The sequence below is a fragment of the Protopterus annectens genome, chromosome 10.part0, assembly GCF_019279795.1.
Source record: "Protopterus annectens isolate FY-2018-M chromosome 10.part0, PAN1.0, whole genome shotgun sequence".
Lineage (NCBI taxonomy): Eukaryota > Metazoa > Chordata > Ceratodontiformes > Protopteridae > Protopterus > Protopterus annectens.
In genome coordinates, this window is record NC_056744.1 from 280517621 (window position 1) to 280542915 (window position 25295).

The 25295-nt window shown below is 39.7% G+C and overlaps 1 protein-coding gene and 1 non-coding gene across 2 annotated transcripts in view; one reads left to right on the forward strand and one right to left on the reverse strand.

The window, feature by feature from the left end:
- GRIN2C (glutamate ionotropic receptor NMDA type subunit 2C) overlaps nucleotides 1-25295 on the forward strand; it is a 3426271-nt gene that overhangs the window by 92523 nt on the left and 3308453 nt on the right. The window lies entirely within an intron of this gene.
- LOC122814641 lies at nucleotides 21890-21996 on the reverse strand. Its single transcript, XR_006366848.1, has one exon. It is a non-coding gene; the product is annotated as a U6 spliceosomal RNA (small nuclear RNA).

Genomic DNA, 25295 nt, shown 5'->3' on the forward strand with positions numbered 1-25295 from the left:
ACTGCCAATCCTTAGCAGACCGGAGTTCCGGTGTGGCAACCCCTAACTGGGAAAAGCCGAAAGACTAAGACTGACATTTTTTCTGAGCTGTTAATAACTTAGTTTTTTATGCACACTGATGCACATGGATGGATATTTAGTAGATATTATTAGACAGATGTATTTTATAGTGTTCTAGTTTGATTGTGTTTATGGTTAGATAGCTATATGTTTTTCTTGATTTTAGTTCTTGTCACAGACCTGATGAAGGCTTTATTACATTCTTTGATCTAGTCAGTACCTGGGTTTCATGATTTTTGGAAATTATTGTGACTGAGCTCATCAACAAAGTTTTTTAAGACTACTAGTTTCTCTGTTTTTTTATTTTCTCATGCATCACACACACACACACACACACACACACACACACACACACACACACACACACACACACACACACATGCACGCATGCATGCTTGCACACACACACACACGCGCACGCATGCATACAGACATGCGCACGCACGCACACACACACACACACACACACACACACACACACACATGCACATCCACACACACACACACACACACACACACACACACACACACACACACACACACACACACACACACACACACACACACACACACACTCACACACACAAACATGCCAATCCCCTAACCTCATGCAATACAACATCACCCTGGTTATACTTCTACATTCTGCTACCCTTATACTCATTAAGGAGTCAACATTGCAGGATACTGGACTTCATTCTTAGCACCTCCTGCCTCACCCTTCCAGATTCCTATGCCACTAATTGAACAGGGGCCCTTGGGGCATAGTCAAGGCTTTAGCCATCTATGCCACAGAGCCAGGCAGACCACCATTTTTTAATTAACCTATATGTATGTGTTCATGAATGCAGAAGTTACTAATTCATAACACTCACTGATAGTATCCTGAGCTATTTTATTCGCATTTCTGAAGCGAGCACCTTGGTTTTTATAAGTCTGTCAATTGTTGCTTCCTAGTTTCCACTGATAAAGGCTTGGATGGAGGATTTATTGATGACTGTGCTTAATTTTGGCTTTAGGATGAAGAAGATGGCATGGGTGGAATGGAGTAAGATCCTATGTTTGTCATTATGAGACCTAGGATATTGTCCATTCCTTGCTGTTTTTCAAACTATTTGTCACACATTATTTTAACATAGTTAATATGTGTACAGATTTATTTACATTAAGTAGGATCCTCAGTCACTGTTTTGAAATCCCCTGTAAGAATAATATTTTAATTGAGTCTGAAGAGTATATGTTTAGGTTGATAGCATTACAGTACAGCCATCAGATATATCAAAATTAACTTTGTTGATCAAGCTTGATACTGAATGTACATATTTGTAAACTGTACTTTATTCTGTAACATTTATACTTTTATAACCTTACTGTTTTATGTTTTATGGAGATTTTCTCACCGGGTTTCCACTGAAAACAGGCACACTTGGGCCAGTGGACTCCCCCAGTAATCAAACTGAAATAAATAAATAAATTAAATGTTGAGGATTTTCTGTTCTTGATTAAGTGAGGCAATATGATATATTTAAAAAGTTAGTATGTTAAAAAGCAAGTTGTACTGAATATTTATCTACTGCTGTAGTGAAAAATGTGACTTATCATTTGTTTTACTGTCTACATGACATCAGTGTAGATTTAATCATATTCATTTTACAATTGAATCTGTACATACACATTCTCAAAACAAAACAAATGCTGCCCATTTACAAAGTGGCATTTTCTCTACCTGCTGGGAACTGTACAAAGATTCTGACACTCATTTTATACAGTTAACTCAAGGATAGCTTCCATATCAAATCTGTTGTTAGAAAGGCAACCAAAGGCTGGGCAGACTGTAAGGATCTATATCACATCATCGAAGTGTCAAATCTGCGAATGTGTTAACATTGAACCCAAAACCATGAAAGCTGAGAACACCGATTTTTTTCCCTTGGAAAAAATCGCTGTTCCAGTACAAAACGTGAAACATACAAACACTACAAACTATTTCTAATGTGGGGGGGGGGGCTTTGCCACCCACCCCCCCAACATGGGGGGCTGTACCCCCCACACCCCCCCTACTTAAATATATCAACTCCAAGATTGTACCACAGTGGAGGAAATAGCGAAGCTGCGGAAACAGCCCACTGAATTATTTCCCTGGGAAAGAATTTGATGTTTCACGGCTTCAATATTTTCAGTCTTCAGACTTTCAAGTTTGAGGTTTTGGTGTTTGAACTTATCAGCATTTGAACTTATGATATACACCCGCCTGTAAAGCACCAAGGATACCTCTCAACCTCTTAATGCAGGAAATCTGCACAAAAGCCAAAAACAGTGAGGAGAACAACCGAAGAATAGGGACAGATTTCTCTCATAAACTTGCTAGAATAACTGATTTTGTGTTAGCATGCATTTTCTGAATGATATGAAAGCTGAAACTCAAAAATCTTGTCATTGTTTAGTGGCGTCAGTTCTTAATGATTTCCCAAAAAAAACCCCACAAATTTTATGAGGAACATTCCAAATATATGAGGCAAAAATCTAGACTTTTTGTGAAAATCTGGACAGTCGAGAGGTTTAACACTGCCAAGGTAACTAAACACAACTATTCTGGGATAGTTGAAAGCCAGAAAAACCAAAAAAAATCACTGTGAGTCACCAATAAGAGAGTTGAGAATCCTAAGAGCTCCCTACAGGGCGAGCTTAGAAAGATGATCGGACAACTTTCACAGCTCATTGAACTACTAACCCCAGCATGCTCTGTACTCAGCACGCTGACGTCAAACGTTCCAGGCAATCAGCAAGCAGCAGGAGACGTGAGACCCAAGACACACACTGAAGCGTTTCATTTGAACGCTCCAAAAACATTTTGGAACATTTCCAAATCAAGAGAGCTTCTTGATACACCTCAAATTTCGTACTCAGGAGGATACGAACAATCATTCTTCCGATACGGACTTTTTACGCTCCAAAGATGACCAACAAGCCAACAATTGTTCAGGTGACTGTTCTGGTTTTAAAACCAAAGTTTGTTCCGGTTTACAACCTCGCTTAAACTTTAAAGATATTATTAACAAAAATTATACGTTGTTTAACGATAAGTCAGATAAAGCTAGCAATGACAATATTCAAAGGTTAACTTACAAAGAGAATTTGGAACAGTTATATTTTTTAATGGACAAATACAAGAGATTGGAAGTAGATAATGTGTATTTTAATGAATGCTTAAAGCACAAAGTTGTTCCAAAAGGTTTAAGGGTATCCAAATACCCTAACAATGTTATGGAGGGTACTGATTTTCATAAAAACCTGTTACGTATTTTTGATCAGTGTGGACTGGAGATAGTTAAAGCTATTAGAGATGAAAATGAAAGAATTAAACCTTTGATTGTTAAAGATATGGAAATAGTTAATGACCATATCCTTAAAGACCTACTATTTTCTGTTGATACTGAACAAAGTAAATATTTTAGTATTTTTTCACAGGTAGACAAGAATTGTATTACAAACATCTCTAGGAAACAAGGGAAGTTAGAAAGGGACTTGCAAGAATATCAAGATGGAGTTTCTTACCCTAAACCTAGACATTTTCAGTTATACAAACATGCTGAAACACATGATACAGACCAAATAAACAACAGTAATGAGTTTCATGAAATGGTTGAATTAGAATCCAACAATGCTAGGCCAGTACAGGAAATCCCTTTAGATCAACCATTTCCACCCCTTCCCAGGCGATCCAACAGAATAAGGAACAAACCTTTTGTACATTACAATTACAACCATTACGGCCAAGGAAGGAGAACGAATTGGTAGACACCATTGTACAACAAGACCTTATTATTTCCCAAGATATTATTTATTCCTATGATGGTTATAACATTTTTAATTACAGTTCTATTGCTATTAATAAAGAACATTTTCGACTTTTTTCTAAGGGCTTCAAATATATTCCTTCTAGGAAGGTTAATATTTCTCGAGCCATCATTGATTTAAAAATGTTCATCAGAAAAAAGAATTTAATAGTATTTTTTCAAAATCATCCCCAGTTACCACCTAGTAATTCTATTCTAAAAAAACCTAGTATATTCAATCCCCCCATTCACCCACAGTTAAAAAACCTTGAAGCAGTCATGGAAAAAGAAATCAGGAGACAAACATTAAAACACAAAGTGTCCCCAAATTTATCAAAGGAAGAACAAGTTCTTTTAGATACACTTAAAAAGAATAATTCTGTCAGGATAATGCAACCTGACAAGGGAGGGGGTACGGTTATCATGGATGCCATAATTTATGAATCTAAAATGAAAGAAGAACTTGGAAATACTGTGAAATACGAATTGGTTTCTCTTAACCAAGTCAATATAGCCAATTCTCGTATTTCCAGCATGCTCAATGATTTATTACTAGAAGGTACTATTACCTTACAAGAATTTGAGTTTTTATTTATCTCCAAACCTAGAGTTCCTTCAGTGTTTGGCATCCCTAAAGTACACAAAAATACCATCAACCCCCCACTTCGTCTCATAGTTGCATCAGAAGGCTCCATTACATCTTCACTAGCTATCTTTGTAGATAATAAATTAAAAGAACTGTCTTGGCAAGGACCAACCATCTTGAAAGATTCATGGGACTTCTTAAGACAAATTCAACCTGACATCTACAAAGACAACCTAATTTTTATAACGATAGATGTTATTGACCTTTTTGGTTGTATCCCACACGATACAGGTGTAGATTGGTTAGAACAATATATAAATACCTTTGGAAAATTTTCCACCAATGAATTTCTAGCCACGACTACCTTAATGGATATTATTTTACATAATAACTTAATGTTTTATGAAGGAGAATTTTATAAACAGCTCCAGGGTGTGGCTATGGGCGCTAACTGCGCCCCAACTTACGCTAACATTATTTTATCCTGGTGGGAATTCAATTACATTATTAACAGTGAATTTAAAGAATGTTGGACACTCTACAAGCATTTTTTAGATGACATTTGTATTTTTTGGAAGGCAGGTGAAGAAAAATTCCATGAATTTTTAGCATATTTGAAGGGAACTACCTCTTTTTTAGATTTCACTTATGAAATTAGTTACAATGAATTTCACTACTTAGATGTTTGTATAGAGTTGATTGACCACAAGTTCTCTTCCAAAATATACAGGAAACCCACTTTTTCAAATTCTTATTTGCATTATACAAGTGGACATCTATTTTTTCAAAAAAAGAATTTGATTAAGGGGCAACTTGTGAGAGCAAGTAGGATGACCTCTGACAATGTTAACTTTAATAAGGAAGTTAAATTAATAAGCAACATGTTTCTTGACAGAGGTTACCCCCTTTCTCTTATTGAGACTACGATACAAGAAGTTAAGGAGGGTAGAGAGAACAGATTTGCTCCAATCTTGGGGAAATTTATCAACAACCCCACAACTTCAATTCAGGAATTTCCAGTAGGGAATAATAAGAATGAGAACTTCATCCTGGACTACAATGGAGATTCTGGTATCATTAAAAAAGTCGTCTCAAGAGAATGGTCAAAGTTCCAGGATATTACTGACATAGATATTTTGAGAAATAGTCCTTTAAGTTTTACATACAGAAAGGACAAGAATTTTAAGAACTTATTTGAATCAAGTAGTAAAAATAATTTTACTAACAAGTTGAGGAAATTTGGTACATTCAAATGTGGGTTTTGTTCCCAGTGTAATTATTTGATAAATGCTTCCTGCGTTGAATTGGTCAGCAGAAACAAAAGACTAACTAGTAACTGTTATGCCAATTGTCATACCTACAGTTTTGTCTATTTGGCCTTGTGTAAATCATGTGATTCCTTTTATGTAGGCAAGACCGAAAGGAAACTCAAAAACTGAATTTACGAACACTGTTATGAAATCATCAGGGAAAACATTAATAATGCATTGTATAAGCACACCCTAGACTGCACAGGAGCTAAATATTCATTTTTTGTCTTAGAAACAGTGGAAAAAGACCTGAGAGGTGGTATGTGGGAGACACGCCTTGAATATCGTGAATTGTATTGGCAACTTTGGTTAGAGGCATCTAGTCCTCCAGGTCTAAATGACATGGTTTCTTTAAAACCAGTCTTAAAACTAAGACAGGCCAAGTTGTGATTATTTAATTCAAGGGTTTACACTTTGGAGTTTAGTTCAATATACACACTAATTTACTTTTATACCATTAGTTTTCAGTCATTATGACACCAGCTTTATATACAAGGTTATACACCTTGGATGATCGTTTTATGGAAGTTTTTAAACTGATTTTTATGTATTTAAGGGTATTAAATATTGTTTTTATCATGTTTTTAATTTTGATTGTCAGTATCCAATTTATCAATCTTTCAATTAGTTAAACAATTGCATTCAGTATATAAGGCAGTGAGAAGCACAAGCTACTTCATTCTGATGAAGGAATACGAAAACGCTATTTGCAACTACAAGCGTTTAAACTGCTGTGTTTTGCTGTATCCTGCTGTATTTTGCTGTTGCTGTTGTCACGCTGTGCTGTGGATTCTACATTAAACTACATCGACTCTCTTATTGGTGACTCACAGTGATTTTTTTTGTTTTTTCAAGTTTTGATTTCACTGTTTCTGTTTTCGTTACATAGTTGAAAGCCAGCCATTCATGCTTCCAACCCTCCTTAATGCCCTCACAAATATTAACCAAGTTTTCTAGAAGCCCTTCCATAAAACTGACCTCACCAACAGCAATGCTGGAAGCTACTAAGTATTGCATCTTCTTCTATCAGTGCTCAGCAAATTGTCCCTGACAAGACAAAGGGCTGGATTCACGATGGCTTGCACAGAGTCTAAGAGTAGAGTAAGACTCCATGCAGCCATCATGTCCGACGAGCGATTCAGGAACAGCCTGCAGGGGTGTGTAAGAGAGCTCCTAACACATCTCTTCCACGGACAGGGCCGGGACATGCAAATTACCTCAATTGCAGCTGAAAGGCATGCAAATGAGGTAGATTTTAGATTCAGGAAACCCGAACCTGTCCGACTAAGAGTAGTGTTATCTGCAGAAATGTACTCAGTTGACAACTGAGTACCGTTCTGCAAATAGCAAAACGGAGCCATGACAGCTCGAAATAAAGGTTGCATCGAGTAGAGAAAGCATGCCGATGGTCAAATATATGGCCATTGGCAATGTTTCCTGATGCAAAATGAAAAAAAAAATAATTTATTTTTTGTCCGATTTCCGATGTTTAAGTGTAGCGCAGCGCTGCACTAAAGGGCTGTGCTCTAAAAACCTGAAAACTAATAATAAAAATCCACAAATGTGGATTTTATGTGAATTTGTAATGTACAATGCAAGGCAATGGCAGGCTGAAGACAACATGGCTACCGAGTAGGGGTTGCTAAGGGGGGAACCCAGTCTAAGAGATGTAACCAAGCATTAGTAGGCAATCCTATGCAAATGAGGGTAAGGATAGTGAATCCCAAGTCTACATAGCAAATGAGCACAGTCAGTGGAGTGTAAGACCAGGATAAGGGGAGTAACAGAGTAGGATATAGGTGACATTATGAGGGGGTATGTATGAATGAAGCTAATCTCATTGGAGCAGAGTGGCATGTGTTAGCTGTCAGTTGCTCATCACTGGAAGAGGTGTGTCAGCAGGTATCCTAGCTAAAGTCAAGAAATAGAAGGTGCACGCCGTGTCCGCCCCCCTGAGGGAATGGAAAGGGAAAAGGAAGCACAACAAACAGTAGGAAGTTAACCAGGGAGAGTCAGCAAAGCTAGCAGGTGGAAATAATCAGAACCAGGCAATCACACAGGCAGTACACAAACCCAGCCCAGCCCAGCACCTAAAACTCTGAAAACAACAGCCCGTTATGTTTCTGTCAAGAGACACTGCAACACTGGAGTTAACTAAGAGAAGTGAATATTTAAAAAGCTTAACTGACAAAAAAATTGTTAGTGGCTGCAGTTGCAAGCAGTGTCTACTGTTATTAATATCAGTATTCATTGTGTAATACCCCACCTCTATACATGACGGCAATACTTTCTAGAGGGAGTGAGACTGACACAGCTAACATACATTGCACAATCATGAACTTGCATAGAACATATTTAAGAGCTATGGTGTCTGCCCCACTCAGATATGATAGTGTTTGTAGTGCCCCGATACTGTGTGTGGTTTGTAAAGTGCCTCTGTAACATTATTGTTTGCTAGAATGACTGCTTCTCATATCACTGTCATGTAATGCAATTCCACAACACTGGCTGTTAAGGATTCACAGAACAGGCTTTGTCTAATGGCCTTTCTATTATATTCCTTCATTGTAAGGAATGATATATTTATTACAACATTGAATTAATTTATATCTGCTGTGGCTTAGTAATAATTCATGCAAGCTAGTGTGTCCAAGGTCTGGGGTTCGAGACTGACAGGGGTATTTTATTTTGCAGATGAGTAGACTACAAGCCTTTTAGCTACAGGTAAAACGTTGAATAAATCAACTATGGTAGTGGAACTCAGTCAGCAACATTCTGAAAGGTTACACTGGGCATGCTCACACACATAGGCCATGTCAGAGTATAGCAATGGTCCATACCTATCAGGCAGTTACAGGTGTCAACCCAGGAACCACACACTATCCAGCAATCTGGCCTGTGCACATAGCTATATGACAATAGACACATATACAATATAGTTGAACCCTATCATAATCACATCTTTGCTGCAGATACCCAAGTTGTTCATAGAAAGTGGGGAAACGAAGACGATAAACACCTGCAAAGGGTATCATCATTAAACAGGTGTGAATCCTGAACATTATCATAGGTGCAGAGTCTGATCCTAGGCTATCTGCCCTAGGGCATGTACTCACCTAGACAAAGTGTGTCTGGCATGAGCAACATGTCCAATTTGAATACTGTGCATGTGAAAAGTAGGTCACACAAGATAGCCCATATATGTACAGTCCATTGTGCATCTGTGTAGCAGGGACACAGAAGATATCCCATGGCCAAACATACAATCACCCATACACCTGTCCAGCTGACTCACACAGAGCTATTGGACACCTTCCAACACACATGGCTCATTCCTGTAATTATTGCAGACATTACCATGACCAGTCAGACGATATCTGCAACCTACAAATGTGGCAGGTGAAAAGGAAACACCCAGAAAAGCATATAGCGCGCCGTGTTAATGCCTGTCTCTGTAGTCTCATAACATAGTTAGGTAGGGGTTTGAAACATGCAAATGCTGAATATGGGGGGGGGGTGTTGTGTATGTGTGTCACATCCTTTGAGAGGAGTGGCCTGACTGTAGACACAATGAAGGAGTTACATTCTTCTTTGGAAAGTCTGGTGATGTCAACATCCTACAAGTATAGCAGGTGGAGACAAATGCTCAATAAAGCATATAGTGCGCCCTGTTAATACCTGTCTCTGTAGTATCATAACATAGTTAGGTAGGGGTTTGAAACCTGCAAATGCTGAATGTGTGTGGATGAGGGGGTGTTGTATATGTGTGTCGCATCCTTTGAGAGGAGTGGCCTTTTTGTAAACACAATGAAGGAACTACATTCTTCTTTGGAAAGTCTGGTAATGTCAGCATCCTACAAGTATAGCAGGTGTAGAAAAATGCCCAGTAAAGCATATAGCGTGCCGTATTAATGCATATTTCTGTAGTAATGTAACATATGTAGATAGGGGTTTGAATCCTGTAAGCGCTGACTGTGTGTGTGTGTGTGTGTGTACAATTCTGTTTGAAAGGAGTGGCCTTTTTGAAGACTGGGAAAACACACTAAAGATGTATATTCCTCTTTGGAAAGACTGATGATGTCACCACCCTAGAAATACAGATGGTGAAGGGAAACCACCCAATAAAGCAAATAGCACGCTGCACTAATGCGCCTCTCTCTAGTGTCATAACATACTTACGCAGAGGTTTGAATCCTATAAGTGCTGACTCTGTGTGTGTGCACTAATGCGCCTCTCTCTAGTGTCATAACATACTTACGCAGAGGTTTGAATCCTATAAGTGCTGACTCTGTGTGTGTCACTGTTGGACAATGCAGTGTGGGTTTTGCTTTTACTATGTTATGACATATTATGATTACAACAGTAAGTGCATTGCACACATCAGGTATCTGCATGGCAAATATACATGTGTACATGTTCCCTTAATCAGTACATAGGTGTGAAGCCTGCATACTACATGAATACATTTGTTGCCATTGACAGGTTGTGCTGCTGTTTCTCAGATCGTAGGTCACATATGTATGTATGGGACAGGGCCATCCACTGTCGTGATCCGTGGCCAGGGTCATCTGTGCCACACACTCCCATGACAGTTACTTAACAGTAGTGTGAGTGAGGGTATATGCCTGGGGTATATGTCAGACATGTTCATACACAACAACGACTGACAATAATAGACAGTCTTTATAGGTGTACAACCGCCTTGTGGATATGCGTCCAGGCCTCTAATGTCTCATGTGACACACCTTGGAACTCCACAATACCTATGGATATGTGGATACCAAGGGACACATGACATAACATGAGGCTGTATGTGCACATTGGTACCCAACATACATGTTGAGGGCTACCACCTATGTGGTACTGACGGGATAGTAAGTATAGTACATGTGGATGACTATGCCATAGTCAACTTACTGCTATACAGCATGTATCAGATGACAGGCATCTGTCTGTATGATACCCTTGTGTAGGATATGTGTCCCTACAGTGCCCTGGTTGGCATGGCACGCACGTCCGCACATACACATTGCACTGGATAAAGCGCTGCTAAACTTTGGGCAACCCTATTTAGCTGGGTAAAGCACTGCTTAAATCTGGAGCCTTTAAAATATATATTTTCTTCAATAATAAATTAGCCATTTCACTGCTTTTTATAATATTTTAATCATACATGTCAGGTATTACTTCATATACTGATTTGGAACATAAAAAAAATAAGAAGGGTAGTGGTGGGACTTGAACCTTGAATGCCTACTCTTTGGGCTAATGCTCTACCATTACACTACTGTTACTTAGCTGAATTTGAATAATTAGTTCTTATATGCTATTCGCTGTCACAATTGCTAACTGTGGTTAGGCAATAGGCACACCCGCACACATACGCGCAAATACGGGCAGCCATACCTCTCAACTGAACAGATTTTCGCAGAATGTCCAAATTTTTGCCTTATATTTTTGGTCCATTTTTCATAAAATTGTGGCTTTCTGGCAAATTATTAAAGATTGAAGTTAGAAAATAATGACAGACATTTGAGTTTTAGACTTCATATCATACAGAACATGCATACTAATGCAAAACCTGTTATTCTATCAACTTTCTAATTTGTAAGAGCAATATTTAAAACATGTCCCTATTTGTACCAGTTTTTTAATGGCTTTGTCCAGATTTCTTATTCTAAGAGGTTGAGAGGTATGCAGGCAGCTATATCGTGGATTAAAAATAAAAAAATAATATTTTACGTTTTATAACTTTGATTGGGGTTTCCAGTGTCAGGGAGTGTGCTGTTGGGTGCAAGTACATTTGAGCAACCTTGCTCTTGTGTGCTGACATTGTGCTTTGTAACAACTTGCAGGGGCGTGACCATTTAGACTGCTCAGCAGTCAGACACGGCCCTGCTTTCATACTCAGTCTGTGTAAGAGTTACTGATGAGTCAGTGTGCCCTCATGAATATTCATGGATCGCTGACGTCATACTGTTCAACTGCAGCCTCCATGTAAGACTTATTAAGTCTTACACAGAGGATTCGTGAATCCTGCCCAAAGTTAAACCATGTCCAGGTTCTTACTTTAGGTCATAATGCAAATTAAGGTGCAGGTGTCCCATATGGATAAACTATGCATCAGTAACACAGAGATGGAAACAGAATTATCACAAACTACCACAAAAGTCAGATTGACCTTACTGTTGGGAGCCCACCTTAAGAATAATGACTCACAGACTGTTATACTCCAAATAATGTGTAGCGTTAGCTAGCATATTAACCTGTTATACTACATTATAGGTTCATACTTTCATACTAGGCTATCTGCCCGACGGCATTTACAAGCCTAGCCCATAGTTTTGTGGCTTACGCCACCCCTTTAGTATGGGGAACTATACCCATTTTTTTGCTGTGCCTCTGTCGAGCAGTGACACTGAGGTAATCCCTGGGGTATATCTGCGATCTCCCATCCATTGGTCAAGATTTCTCTTGAACAAGGCCAGCGAGGTGCTCTGCCTCACATATACCGGGATTTTGTTCCACAGCATAGGGAGTCTTTGGGTGATGAATCTATCCCTCCAGCACGTCCTATTAATAGCCGTGTCTAGGTTTAAGTCTCCCGCCCTTGTGGCTCTGACTGATCTAGATTTTTTGAGGTGAAGCATATTCATCAAATCTGGGTTTGACATGGCCTTGTATGTTAGGCAAAGGTCACCTCTGAGCAAGCGGTGCGACTGAATAGAGCTGGAGTTCTTTCAGTCGGGCAGCATAGGACAGATGTTTGAGACCCTTTATCCTTTTGGTGAGGAACTTTTGTGGCCTCTCCAGCTGCTGCAAGTGTCCGGTCAGATACATTCCGAATGGGGCATTGTACTCAATCATTGGTCTGATGAGTATAGGGAGACTATGACCTCCCTTGATCTAGATGAGAATCCCTTCATGATAAGGTGGGCAATGTAGAAGGTCTTCCTAACTACTTTAGCTACATGGGTGTCGAATGACAGACTACTATCAACCTGGGTCCCCAGGTCCCTGATAACTTCTTCTGTGCTCAGTGGATTGCCACCTATTTGGTAGCTAGGGGTAACCTTGTTTTTCCCGAAGGGTATGGCTATGCATTTTTTGGCATTTAACTTTAGGCCATGGCTCTGGCACCAGTTATCCGTTTCTGTGAGACCCTTCTGAAGGATATCTGTGTCAGATGTGTTTTCTACTATGGCGCCCAGTTTGCAGTCATCTGCAAACTTTGTCAGCCATAACCCTCCTGTGTTTGCTTGTACTTCGGAAAAGTAGATGCCAAACAAGAGTGGGCCCAGGACTGAGCCCTGTGGTACACCACTTGTGACAGGCTTTGAGTCTGACATGGCGCCAGCAACTCTGACCCTGTGGGTTCTGTCACTCAGCCAGTTTGCAACCCATCTTGTGATGTATGGGTTAACATTTAAGCTGATGAGTTTTTCAATGATACCCGAGTGGGGTATTGTATCGAAGGCCTTCGCCAGATCAAGGTAGGCTGTATGGACTGCCTTTCCCTCATCAATGGCTTTGGTGACTGTTTCGAAAAAGTCAACCGAGTTTAGAAGGCATGATCTGCCTTTGACAAAGCCAAACTGGGATGGATCCAAAGTCTGCAAATTCCCTATGTCTTTATTTATGAGGTCCATTATGATCCTCTCCATGGCTTTGCAGATAAGGCTTGTCAAGCTAATGGGCGGTAATTTCCAGGGTCGGTGGAGGCACCGCCTTTGTGAAGTGGGACCACAGTTGCAGTGCGCCATTCTCTGGGTACGTATCCAGAGGTAAGACTATGATTAAACAGCTGTCCTAGCTGTGGGTTTAATTCCTCGTTGAGTTTGTGGAGCACACAGCCGGGGACACCATCAGGTCCCATGGATGCTGTGTTTTTGCTTTGGAGAGAGCAGTTCTCACTTGGGCGTTGGAGATGTTTGGGGGCTGCAATCGCTTGGTATAGATATCTCTCCTTTGGGGAGGGGAGAAGGTTGCACTGAACCTGTCAGCCAGTATGTTGGCAATGTCTGTAGGATCAGTAATCTTCACATCATTTTGAACTAGTTCTGAGCATATCTGGGAGTTTCCTCCCAGGTTTCTAACATAGCTAAAGAAGGCCTTATGATTGTCTTTTGAGTCTTTAGCTATTTTTCTCTCAAAATTTGCTTTGGATGATTTTATGAGAGCTCTTAGTTTTTTACTTATAGTGATCAAGGGTGTCTTACCTTTTAAGGATTTTGCTCTATCTTGTAGTAGCTTCCTCCTTTTGTTGTAGAGTTTGTTTATGGCTGGGATCCACCAGACTGGACGCTTGCCTTTGGTACAAAGACTACAATGCTCCACAGGCACTTCCTAAGTCAAATCAGTTTGTACACCACAAGACAGGAAACTTATCCTGATGTATCTGGAATAAACTTCATTTAACATTTAGCAACTTGATTTCAAACTACCCTTTGGACTGACCACCTCACCTAGATGGAAAATATCACTTGATGTAGCTAAAACACATTTTTCCTGTCTAATGTTCTCTCTTTCTATTGAACTTGATATCCTCACAAATCTGAATAGTTGCATTTTTTTTCACTTCTGTTACTTCATTATTCTGGATCCTGTCTTATATTCATTCACTTCCTATCTCTTCACTTTTACCATCCCTCCTTTTGCTATTGTCAGAGTTCATGTAATTCTCACATCTTATTTCCCCACCCTTTTGTGTTCTGACCTGTTTTTTTGTCATCCTGCCTATTTCTTCTCATATTCCTACTCACGCTAGTCTGCAATAGGATTACATCATTTGCTGCACATATGCATTATACTGTCATGCATCTGAATTGTTTTCATTTTCTTCCTCTGTCTGTTCTTCCATTTAATCCCTTGAAGATTGAACAAAGTTTCTTCATATTTGTTTTGATAGATTTCTGGCAACTAGATGCACAATATTTATCGCTTTCAAACTAGCCTTTAGACTGACCACTACATCTCACCTAGCTGGACACTAGTACTTGACATAACTAAATTGCTGTCTGATACTATATAAAACTTTTTCATATATTTCTTACAGTTAATATAATGTCAAACTGCATCCTTTATCTTTGCTTACTTTTAAGAAGAAGAATGTTCTGAAGTCATGTACAAAATATCTCTCACACGGGACTAGGTTTGGCATAATGGTTAAAGTTTTTACTTTATAAACACAAGATAAGGGGTATGATTCTGGCCTCAAGTTACTGGCTAACCTTGAAATAGCCCTTCATGGCAATTATCCTGTGAACATTTGACTTCCTTGCCATCATCTTAATATACCCAAGATTAAAATATAGTTGCCACTATATAAAAATTCTAATTTCTCCAGCTGTTTTTTGTTACTGTGTGCACATCATTTTCCATTGCCCCATGTGTGCTCCTTTGTGAAAGTAGCGGGCTCCAAGTCAGATTGCTGACCAGTCCTGGGTCCTCTCCTGTTTGGCATCTACTTCTCAGAAGTTCAGGCAAACATGGAGGGAGTCTGGCTGACCAAGTTCGCAGATGACTGCAAGCCGGGAGCCATTATTAACTCCGCAACTGATGCAGACAACCTACAGAAAGGCCTCACTGAGACTAATGGCTGGTGTTGAAACTATGGCCTGAAGCTTTATGCCAAAAAATGCGTCATCATCCCATTTGGAAAAACTCAGTTCCCACTAGTTACCACATCAATGGGAGCCCACTGAGCACTGAAGGCGTTATAATAGATCTGGGGACACAGGTTGTCAGCAACCTCTCCTTCGACCACCACATTGGGTGGTGCAGTGGTGCAGCGGTTAATGCTGTCACCTCACAGCAAGAGGTTCTCCAGTTCGATTCTCGGCTGGGGTGCCTTCTGTGTGGAGTTTGCATGTTCTCCCTGCGTTCGCGTGGGTTTCCTCCGGGTACTCCGGTTTCCTCCCATATTCTAAAAACATGCTTCTGGAGCATTTCTCCCCGGGCCTCTGCTGAAAACAGGATCTGTGGAACCTAGTCAGACTTTCCCGGTCAACAAATGTTAAATAAATAAAACATTACCACTGTGGTCAGAAAGTCCTTCTATGTGGCACATCTCATTACCGAGGGTTTGCATCCAGGAAGAAAGAGGTCATCATCTCTCTCTACTCTTCCCTCATTAGGCCAATCATCAAGTATAATGCCCCATTTGGCATGTACCTCACTAGACACATGCAACAGCTGGAAACACCACAAAAGTACCTCATGGAGAGAATCCTAGGCCTTAAACACATGTCCTACATGGATAGACTCAAAAACTCCTGCTATTCTCTGTCTCATATCATCTACTAAGAGGTGATCTCTGCTTGACTTACAAAGCCATGTCTGACCAAGCTCTGTTAGAAATGCTAAATCTAAATAAATCCCAATCCTTCCACACCACACACTCCAGAGACATCAACCTCATTACTACAATCAACAGAACATGCTGGTGCGACAGGTTCATAACCCAGAGACTGCCCATGCTCTGGAATAGACTTCCCATACATGTTAAGCAGAGCACCTCACTGGTCCCTTTCAAGAGAAATCTTGATGAGTGGACGGGAAATAGAAAGTTCACCCCAGGGAATCACTCCAGTGGCTCTGGGAACTAATGTTAGGCAGCACGATGCCAGGGCACCTCTATGGGCTAGACTTGTAAAGGCTCCAGGGCCATTAGTCTAGTACATACCTATGAACCTTTGTATATAATCATGTCTCTGTAGAAATTAGATTACATTTTTATTGTTTAATCATGTCATGTTGTTTAAGCCTTGTATCCCTTTAGTAAGCTATCTCTGTGGATGCTCCAGTTGTTGTATGTGTCTGGATGCAAACCACCAGTGTAAATGGGCTGTACATAATTGTTCCACTTATCCAGCAAGTAAAATGAAAGAATAAACTACCCCAAAATGTTAAATAATCTACATAAAACAGTGGTCATGGGAAGACGGTAGAAATTAAGTTTTATGCTGTTAATAATTTAAATGAATTCTGGAGCACAGAAACATATTTCAAGCACAAGTAAACTAAAGGTTGAAAGCAAGACTATTTACTGTGCCATAAAGAACAACAGAAGTGAATGATTGTGTCCTTGTCAGTTACTAACAACTAATGCTGGTAGCTATATACCCCTATTAGGGTACATTTCAGTTTTGCAAATGCAAACAGGATTTCTTTTATAAGCAGAATACATCACAACTACCACTAAAAAGAAGAAATGTTTGCCTTTACTTGAACTTGGTCTTCTTCTATCTTTATGTTAGTTGTGCTAGTGTATTTCTGAAACACTTTTCAATGAGATATATAAAGATAAGTAATATATTTTTGTTTGGAATGTTTATATTTGGGCAGCTATCACTTTTATATACAGATGTGATAAAGCTCTATGCATTCCTCATGATGAGTAGTACCTCTTCTATAAGAATGAGGTCTAGTATGCACAATTTATTTCTTCAAAATCTTTGATTTAAGCACATGAGTCCATTAATAATGTTCAGTTTTATCCTTACTATGGTTTCTGCATGTTTCACAATAATGTTTCCCTGACTTCATTCCTTCCTAGTTATCTTGTAAATGCTACATAGATTGTATCCTTTCAATTTCTCAGTATATTTGTGAAACTGATTTGCACTAGCAGAGACTGTGCAATGACCTTATTGTACTCTGTAGCATTATTTTTGAAGACATTTATTTTCATAATTCTTATAATTGTTGAAACGTCTAGAGGTTGTTTATGAAATTCCAGCAAGCCTTGACACATAAATGGACATACAATAGCATAAATTGATACAAGCCGTACTCACAGTTAGTCCACAAAATAAAAATCCATCATTGAGAATTGTACATGTACGCTTACAATTTATAAATAAATAAATAAATGCATCCTTTTATAAGTTCATAGGTAAGTACTAGGCTAGCTGCCCTTGAAGACCATTTTAAGCATAGCCAGTTTCCCTTTTTGTGCTTGAATTAGCCTATCCCATTTTGTTTGAGAATGGCCTTACCCATCCCATGCTCAGTAATTATATATGACCCCTAATGACCATAACTGGGATTATACCATAGTTAATGTGAGGGGACTCATGCATTGGATAAAGCATGCAGGAGCTAACTATGTCCATTAGTAGTATAGTAGGCAGTCTTGGGGTAAATCTCTTTCCGATCCATTGATCCAAGTTGAGCTTGAATATGGACAGGGATGATCTTTGTTTTATAAGGATGGAGAGTGTTCTAGAGCAGCAGTATCCTCTATGAGATATACCTACCCTCCAAACCATTCTGTTGATATAGTAAATACAGTTTAGATCCCCAGAATGAGTATATTTGATGAATTTGACTTGCTCATGTACAGTAAATCCCTCACTGTTAAGGTGGAGAATGCCTTGTATGCCAGACATAGGTCACCTGTTGGCAGTCTATAGGATACCAAGTATAGTGACAGGGCTTTTGAGTCAGTCCATGTAGGACATATTGTTTAAGCCTTGTATCCCTTTGGTAAACTATCTCTGTAGATGCTCCAGTTGTTGCATGTGTCTGGACAGATACATGACAAAGGGGGCATTGTATGCAAAGACTGGCCTAACTAGGGCTGAGTAAAAGGGACAATGACATCCCTGGATCTAGATACAATCTCTTTGTTTATAAGCTGTGCAATATAGAAGGACTTTCTTACAGCAATGGAAACATGTTGGTGTTTTTTAACATTATGTGGACTGCATTTTCAAACAGACACCAGTTCTCACAAATAATGCAATAAAAATGTAAGTAAAGAGTTTAGTAACAAAAAAAAACACTTAATAATACAACTGTTGAACAGATAGTATATGCTATCTGATCTTACATATGCATGTATAGTACAAACAAAGATGTCAGTTCACTCCACAGGAATACTATTAACATGGTCTATAGATTGAGACATCAGGGTTTAAAACTGTAGCTGCAACATAATATGCCTCTAAACAAGTAACTGTACAATATTCTCTAAACGTACTCCACATACATAAAGGAAACGCATTATAATATAACAATTATATTCATTTTATCACAAACCTCAAGAGGCTTATCATTTGTCATAAAAGCACCACAGCATGCCTTCAAGTAGCAAAGATAACATACCTTATATAGCTGCTATTCTAAATTAAGCAGCATTGCATTAGAAAACAATTCCTTCAAGATAATTTTCAGCTGTTGAAGAATATATTAGCATGCATATCAAATCTCTTTTTTCTGTTGATTGCTGTAGTGGGTATTGCATATTGTATTTATTTTCAAAGCCCTAGACTGTGCCTGAAAGATAATTTTACTTGCAAGTCAACTGTGACAAGCATTTTTTTCATACGTGGAACTAAATGAAATTAAAATATTTATGAAAAGTTAACTAAAAGTTTGGTATAACTCATAGATGTTAACAGGGATGCCAAATACTTGTAGAATAAAAAAAAGCATGGGCACATTTTCAAATCCTGAACAATTATCTGTTTAATTACAAGCACATACTGTATGCTGTTTTGGAACATTTAATGTAAATTAAATAAAAAAAGCTGTAAAGTAATGTATTATACTTTAACCCATCTTCATCTATTGCTTCGTTTACTCCAAGATCTCTGTACATGAGATTGTATTGAAAGGTGCTCTGGCCAAATTTCCCCAATTACTATAAATACTTTCTTAGGTCTCCCCATGGAAAGAGGCCACTAGCCTAGTGGGACTAACCTGGTAAACAAAGGATAAAAAAGAATGTGTGTATCTAATCTGTGTTGATTGTTATCCAAAGTTTTAAGGTGTCATAAATTAAGAATAGATGCGATCAATACACTGAAAGATGGATTGTCAAGGCATGGAATTCCAGATATGATATCAGATAATCGTCCACAGTATGCACAGAAGGAATTCAAGAAATCAGCGGTTAAGTTGCCTGTGCCATGTATTAGCAGGCATGCATCATAATTATTGCAGACTGCAGTGTGTCAAGAAAAAAATAAAGAATTCTTTGGAATCTGACATCACTGAAGCAACTGCAAAAGTTATCATGAATATAAGGCAATCAGCCAAATTCAGTAAAACCTACACAGTCTGTTTCTACCATGTGCATGTCACATCGTGATATGCACATGGTAGCACTGTGTTTTAGATTCAGTAAGCGCTGCGTAGAGGTACACAGCACCATGCAAACAAGGTAAACACTGTGGCATGCTAATTGCAGAATAAGTAGCTGAATTGTCTACTAATAAACCAATCCAACATGGTGGAGCCATTCAACAAGCTATAAAGCAACCGTATAGACTCAGTGCTGGTCTTCCCTGTGAATTCCAAAAACCTATTGGAATACAGCCATGGAAAAGAGTCTACACTGAAAGAATGTTAGGGGCTGCTACTGCTTTAATTAATTTGTATGTGCAGCAGGCTGAAGTCTATGCTGCTACTGCTGCTGTTAATAGACCATGGCCAAGAAGGAGAAGAGTTTTCAGACCCCATTTAACTTTTCACAACTTACATGATGTGGAAATTGTAGAGCACTGTAGGGTGGATAGAGACACACTACAGGAACTCTGCAACCTCTGTTGTCCTCAACTCAGAGCCAGGGCCAATCGAAGTGAACCCATCCCAGTGCAGACAAAGGTATGTGTGTCCTTTATTTATCTAAAGCTTTTCATAGGTTCATAGGTTGATACTAGGCTATCTGCCCTAGGGCATTTATAAGCCTTAGCCAGAGTGTGTTTGGCTTTCGCCACTTTTTTAGATTAGTTCAGTGTGCCTCTGTATAGTAGGTCACAGAAGGTAGCCCTTTTAAGGTTAGTTACTGTCTCTAATACTCTGCTTCTATCTAAAGTCAGACATCTCAGTCTCTCAGTCTACCTTACTTTGGTTCAACAGCTACCTCTCTGATAGATTTCAGTCTGTTAGATGGCTATCAGCCTCCTCTCCCTTTCTTCCTGTTCATACCCGTGTACCCCAAGGTTCCATTCTTGGCCCCCTCCTTTTCAGCATCTTCACAAATAATCTATACACATCTTGCCCCCACTCCTCCCTTATGCAGTATGCTGATGATTCTACCATCATATCTTGCTCTGATAATCTCCCCCACTTTCTGTCACTTACCAAAAACTCTCTCCTATCTGTGGAAAAATGGCTAACTAGCAATGAACTTCTACTTAATCCAAAGAAAACAAAACTTCTTCTTTTCCTCCCAAAACTTCTACAGCATTGTAAAAACTTCTTCTTAGTCACATCTCTCAATAACACCACTATCACTGTAGAAACCCATACTAAACTCCTTGTCATTTATACTGACGATCAATTACAATTTGATATTCACATTCACCAATCTATCAAAAAAACACACCAAACACTAGGCCTATTATATAGGAATAAAAATACCTGATAATGGATGCAAAATGTTCATTAGCACAGGCTTTTCTATTGCCTACTCTATTTTATGCAGCATCTATATTCTCTAATCTCCAATCTAACCTCATGACCAAACTTGAGTCCACCTACAATAAAATTGCTAGGTTTGCAGCAAATCTCCCCTACTACTTACATCATTGCACTGCCTAAAAATCCTACAGTGGCCTGAACTACATAACTAGTTTCTATTTCCACAGCTCCAACTCGCCCACTCATTACAAAATAATGCCTCCCACTGCTTTGCTGTCTCCACCCTAATCTCCTCCTATAGCCCCAATGTTATCTCCGAACTACAGGCCAGAATCTTCTGGAAATATATAAGCCCATCAGGCAAATTGGTAAACTTCTATATAGCCACACCATTGTCTGCTCCTGGAATAAACTCCTTCCAGACCTTAGAGCAATCACTGACACTCTTATGTTTTAAAAAAGCACTAAAAGATTATATATTTAATAATTGGAACTGCCACTGACCCTCTCCAACCTGACCTCTTACTCCACAGTCTCTTTTTCTCCTACTTGCCCCCTCAGATAGACAGATATTGTGTAATGTACATAGGCTCATAGTTTAGTACTAAGCTAATTGCCTTTGCGAGCCATTTTAAGCCTAGCCAATTACCCCTTGTGAGACTCAAACCCTGCACCTTGTGTTTGTAAGGAAAACACCTTAGCCATTAAGCCACCCTCCCAACCACAAATGTATGGAAAGCTTCACAAATTTGCATGTCATCCTTGTGCAGGGGCCATGCTAATCTTCTCTGTATCATTCCAATTTTAGTATATGTGCTGCCAAAGCAAGCACATTTCAGTTATTAACTGGATAAATATTTCCTAGAAAGTTATTATAAATATTTCTCTGTGTTAAGACTACTGTTTTTTTGTTCTTATTGTTCTTAAGTCTTAATGTGTTTTCTGTTGATCTGGTTGTAAATAAGTTTTGTATCTTTTTGTTGACATATCTGTATAAGTTTTTCTTTACATATTTTTAATCTGTTGGTGCTTTTCTCCTCAGGTCTCTGCTGAAAAAGGGCTTTTTGCCCAGTCAGACTAACCCACTTAACAAAAGTCAAATAAATGTTAAATAAATAAATATGTGTAGCACTTAAAATCTTAGCGACAGGTACCTTTCAGAGACCAACAGGGGACATGCTGGAGGTGTCACAGGTATCAGCATCCAGGATCCTCCATCAGTTCCTGAATGCTATGCTCCAACATGCCAGTGACACATATATTTTCACTGTACTCCTTAGGAGAGGGCCAGAAATATGCAGGAGTTCTACCATGTTGCACACTACCCTGAGGTACTGGGTGCTATAGATTGCACACATATAGAACTGAAGACACCACCAGGGGAATAAGGTATGTTCTACTTAAACAGAAAGGGCTCCCGCTCTATTAACTGCCAGGTTGTGTGTAATGCCAAGGGAATCATCTTGAATGTGTGTGTTGGCAACCCTGGCAGTTATCATGACTCAAATATTTGGCACCTCTCCCAACTGTATCAGATGTTTGTTAGGGGGGATATCCCACTGGGTCATTTACTGGGGGATGCAGGTTATGCACTGGAACCATAGCTGATGACATCCATTAGAAATGCATACACACCCTCTGAAGAACAACATAATGAAGCACATGCTCAAACCAGAAATATCATAGTTTGTGTGTTTGGGCTGATGAAGTTGCAGTTCCTGTGTCTAGATACATCTGGGGGAGCCCTGCAGTACAATCCACAGACATATACTGAAATATTCACAGTATGTGCCACAATGTACAACATCATCCTGAGAAAACAGCTTCAGCAGAATCAGCAAAGAAAAGGAGCACACAGGTCACCACAGCCACACACAGTTGAGAAGTCAGAGGGGGATCCACCAGCTGCTGTGGGTGTAGGCAAACATAAGTGTGCTGAATATGCTGTTGTATTGGCTAAGAGGCAATGCATAGCACATTCATTCACCACCTAAGGGCCTAAAACCTTCCTCCTACACACATACATATACTGACACTGATGCCAGGCAGCTTTCACAACCTGTACCTTCCCATATATTGGCTGTGTACTGCTTTCATCAGACAGATTCAGCCCTGCACTAAAACTGTGGCAACTGCTACATTTCCAAGGTAAGTCCTGAACCTGGAGTGTATTGTGTAATAGTATAAATGATTGGCATATCCTTGTATTTCATGACTTTGTACTGTAAGCAAGTAAAAGGTGGGAGATTTGTACAGAAATGACCTTAACATGTGACAGCAGAGATTTAATTGACATATATGTGTCCATTATTATGTAGTAGGCCCCAGACATCAAAGGTTCATACAGTCATACCTTCAAAAGTAGTGACGGTCACTGCATGCCCTCAGTTTAGCACCATACATTTGTATTGGAAAATCATTAAAGAGAAAAGTTAGAAAGTAATGATACACATTGCAGTTTCAGACTTTACAACAGTGACAAGATCATTAACAATAAAGATGGAAAAATATTGATGCTGTCAACTGTCTAACTTTCTAAAACCAATATAAGTAAAAGGTACAATTTCCAGTTCAGCATCACAAGTGCAGACATACTAAGTACTAAGTCAGCCATGTACCATGAACGTCAGATACAAAGCTTATGTGTCCCTGAATCCAAAAGATACAAAACAGGGATATGGCACAGTTATCATCATTTACACAAGGTGTTGTGGGGGGAGGGCAGGAAGCCTAGGGCTGACACAAAAGGTCAGTGAGTGTGTATGAGTAAGAAAAAGAATCAGACAGACATCTGGATAAAGCAACAAATGGCCAGTGAGACAAAATGAGTTTTAAGCTACACAGCTGAACCATGTAGCTGTTGTGTGTGTGCCTGTAGGGGTCCTCCTGATGAAATTGGTGTGTGAGTGACTGCATGAACACAGCCAAGCTCTGTGTTAGCTCTACATCTTGGTATGTCAGACAGGTGTAAGCCATGCATGGTAGAGGTGGCAGTTCATCAGTGTTGTCCTTGACCATGAGAACTGGCTCTGCCAGGAGTTGCACTCGCATGTTCATGCCCATGGTCAGATGCACTGCTACTACCTGAACATGACTGATGTCTGCAGGATGTGCTCCCTTCACAGGGATGCCCAGGACCACGACCCCATGGCCTGCCACTCTGGGTGTAGACAGCTGACCCATTGACAGAGCAGGGGACGTGCAGCCACTATGGGAGCATGACTGGGCATGGCCACATTGGCTAACAACAGATGACATGGCTGACCTACACCCACGAGAATACTGGTCCCCTTCCAGCAGACTTTCCATAACAGACAATGGTTGCTCCATGGCAGACACCCCTTGTTCCATCACAGACACCCTTCCTTCCAATGTGCCATTCATCTGATCCGTTTAATCAGCAACACATTGGAGGCAGTCATGCAAGTCACCCTCTGCCATATCTATAACCCTGAGCATTTGTCTGGAGCACCTATGAGATAGTACCTGTGCCTCCATGACAACTCTAAACATAAGTTGAGTGGCACTGGAAGAGACACCTGGATGAGGTGGGGGAGGGAGAGCAGACATCCTCTGAGCACCCCTAACATGGAGTGTATTGTGTAATAGCCCACATTTTGACTACGGCCAGTGTCAACAGGCACTGAAGTCGCAGTAACCACACTTCCCTGATCAATTGTCTCGCCCTCCACCTGTTCAGTATCTGTGGACTCACTGGAATGGGTAGGCTTAGGCCTACTGGCTGTGTCCATTGGAATCTCAGAGGATGGCTATATGTCATCCTTAGTGTCTGATTCAACCCCTGTACCCCCAAACTGTGCCTGTGTTTGGCCACCATCATTATCAGAGTCTGCTGATACACTGAAATCAGGTGGTAGAGATCCCACACTTCCACTATCAGGATCACCTGTGATAAAAAGCAACAAACACAGGATAAAATTAATACCTACACTACTATAGTCCAATATATGCTAACAAACTAACAGTGGTGCCACTATTACAGGCAGTACAGCAATACACACAAAAGGTCTGACATCAACATTACACACTAAAATATTTCTTTAAATTGCTTAGCAGTACTGACATAAAAATGCTTGGTTTGCCATCTGCAGATGAGATTCTCCTCTGCAG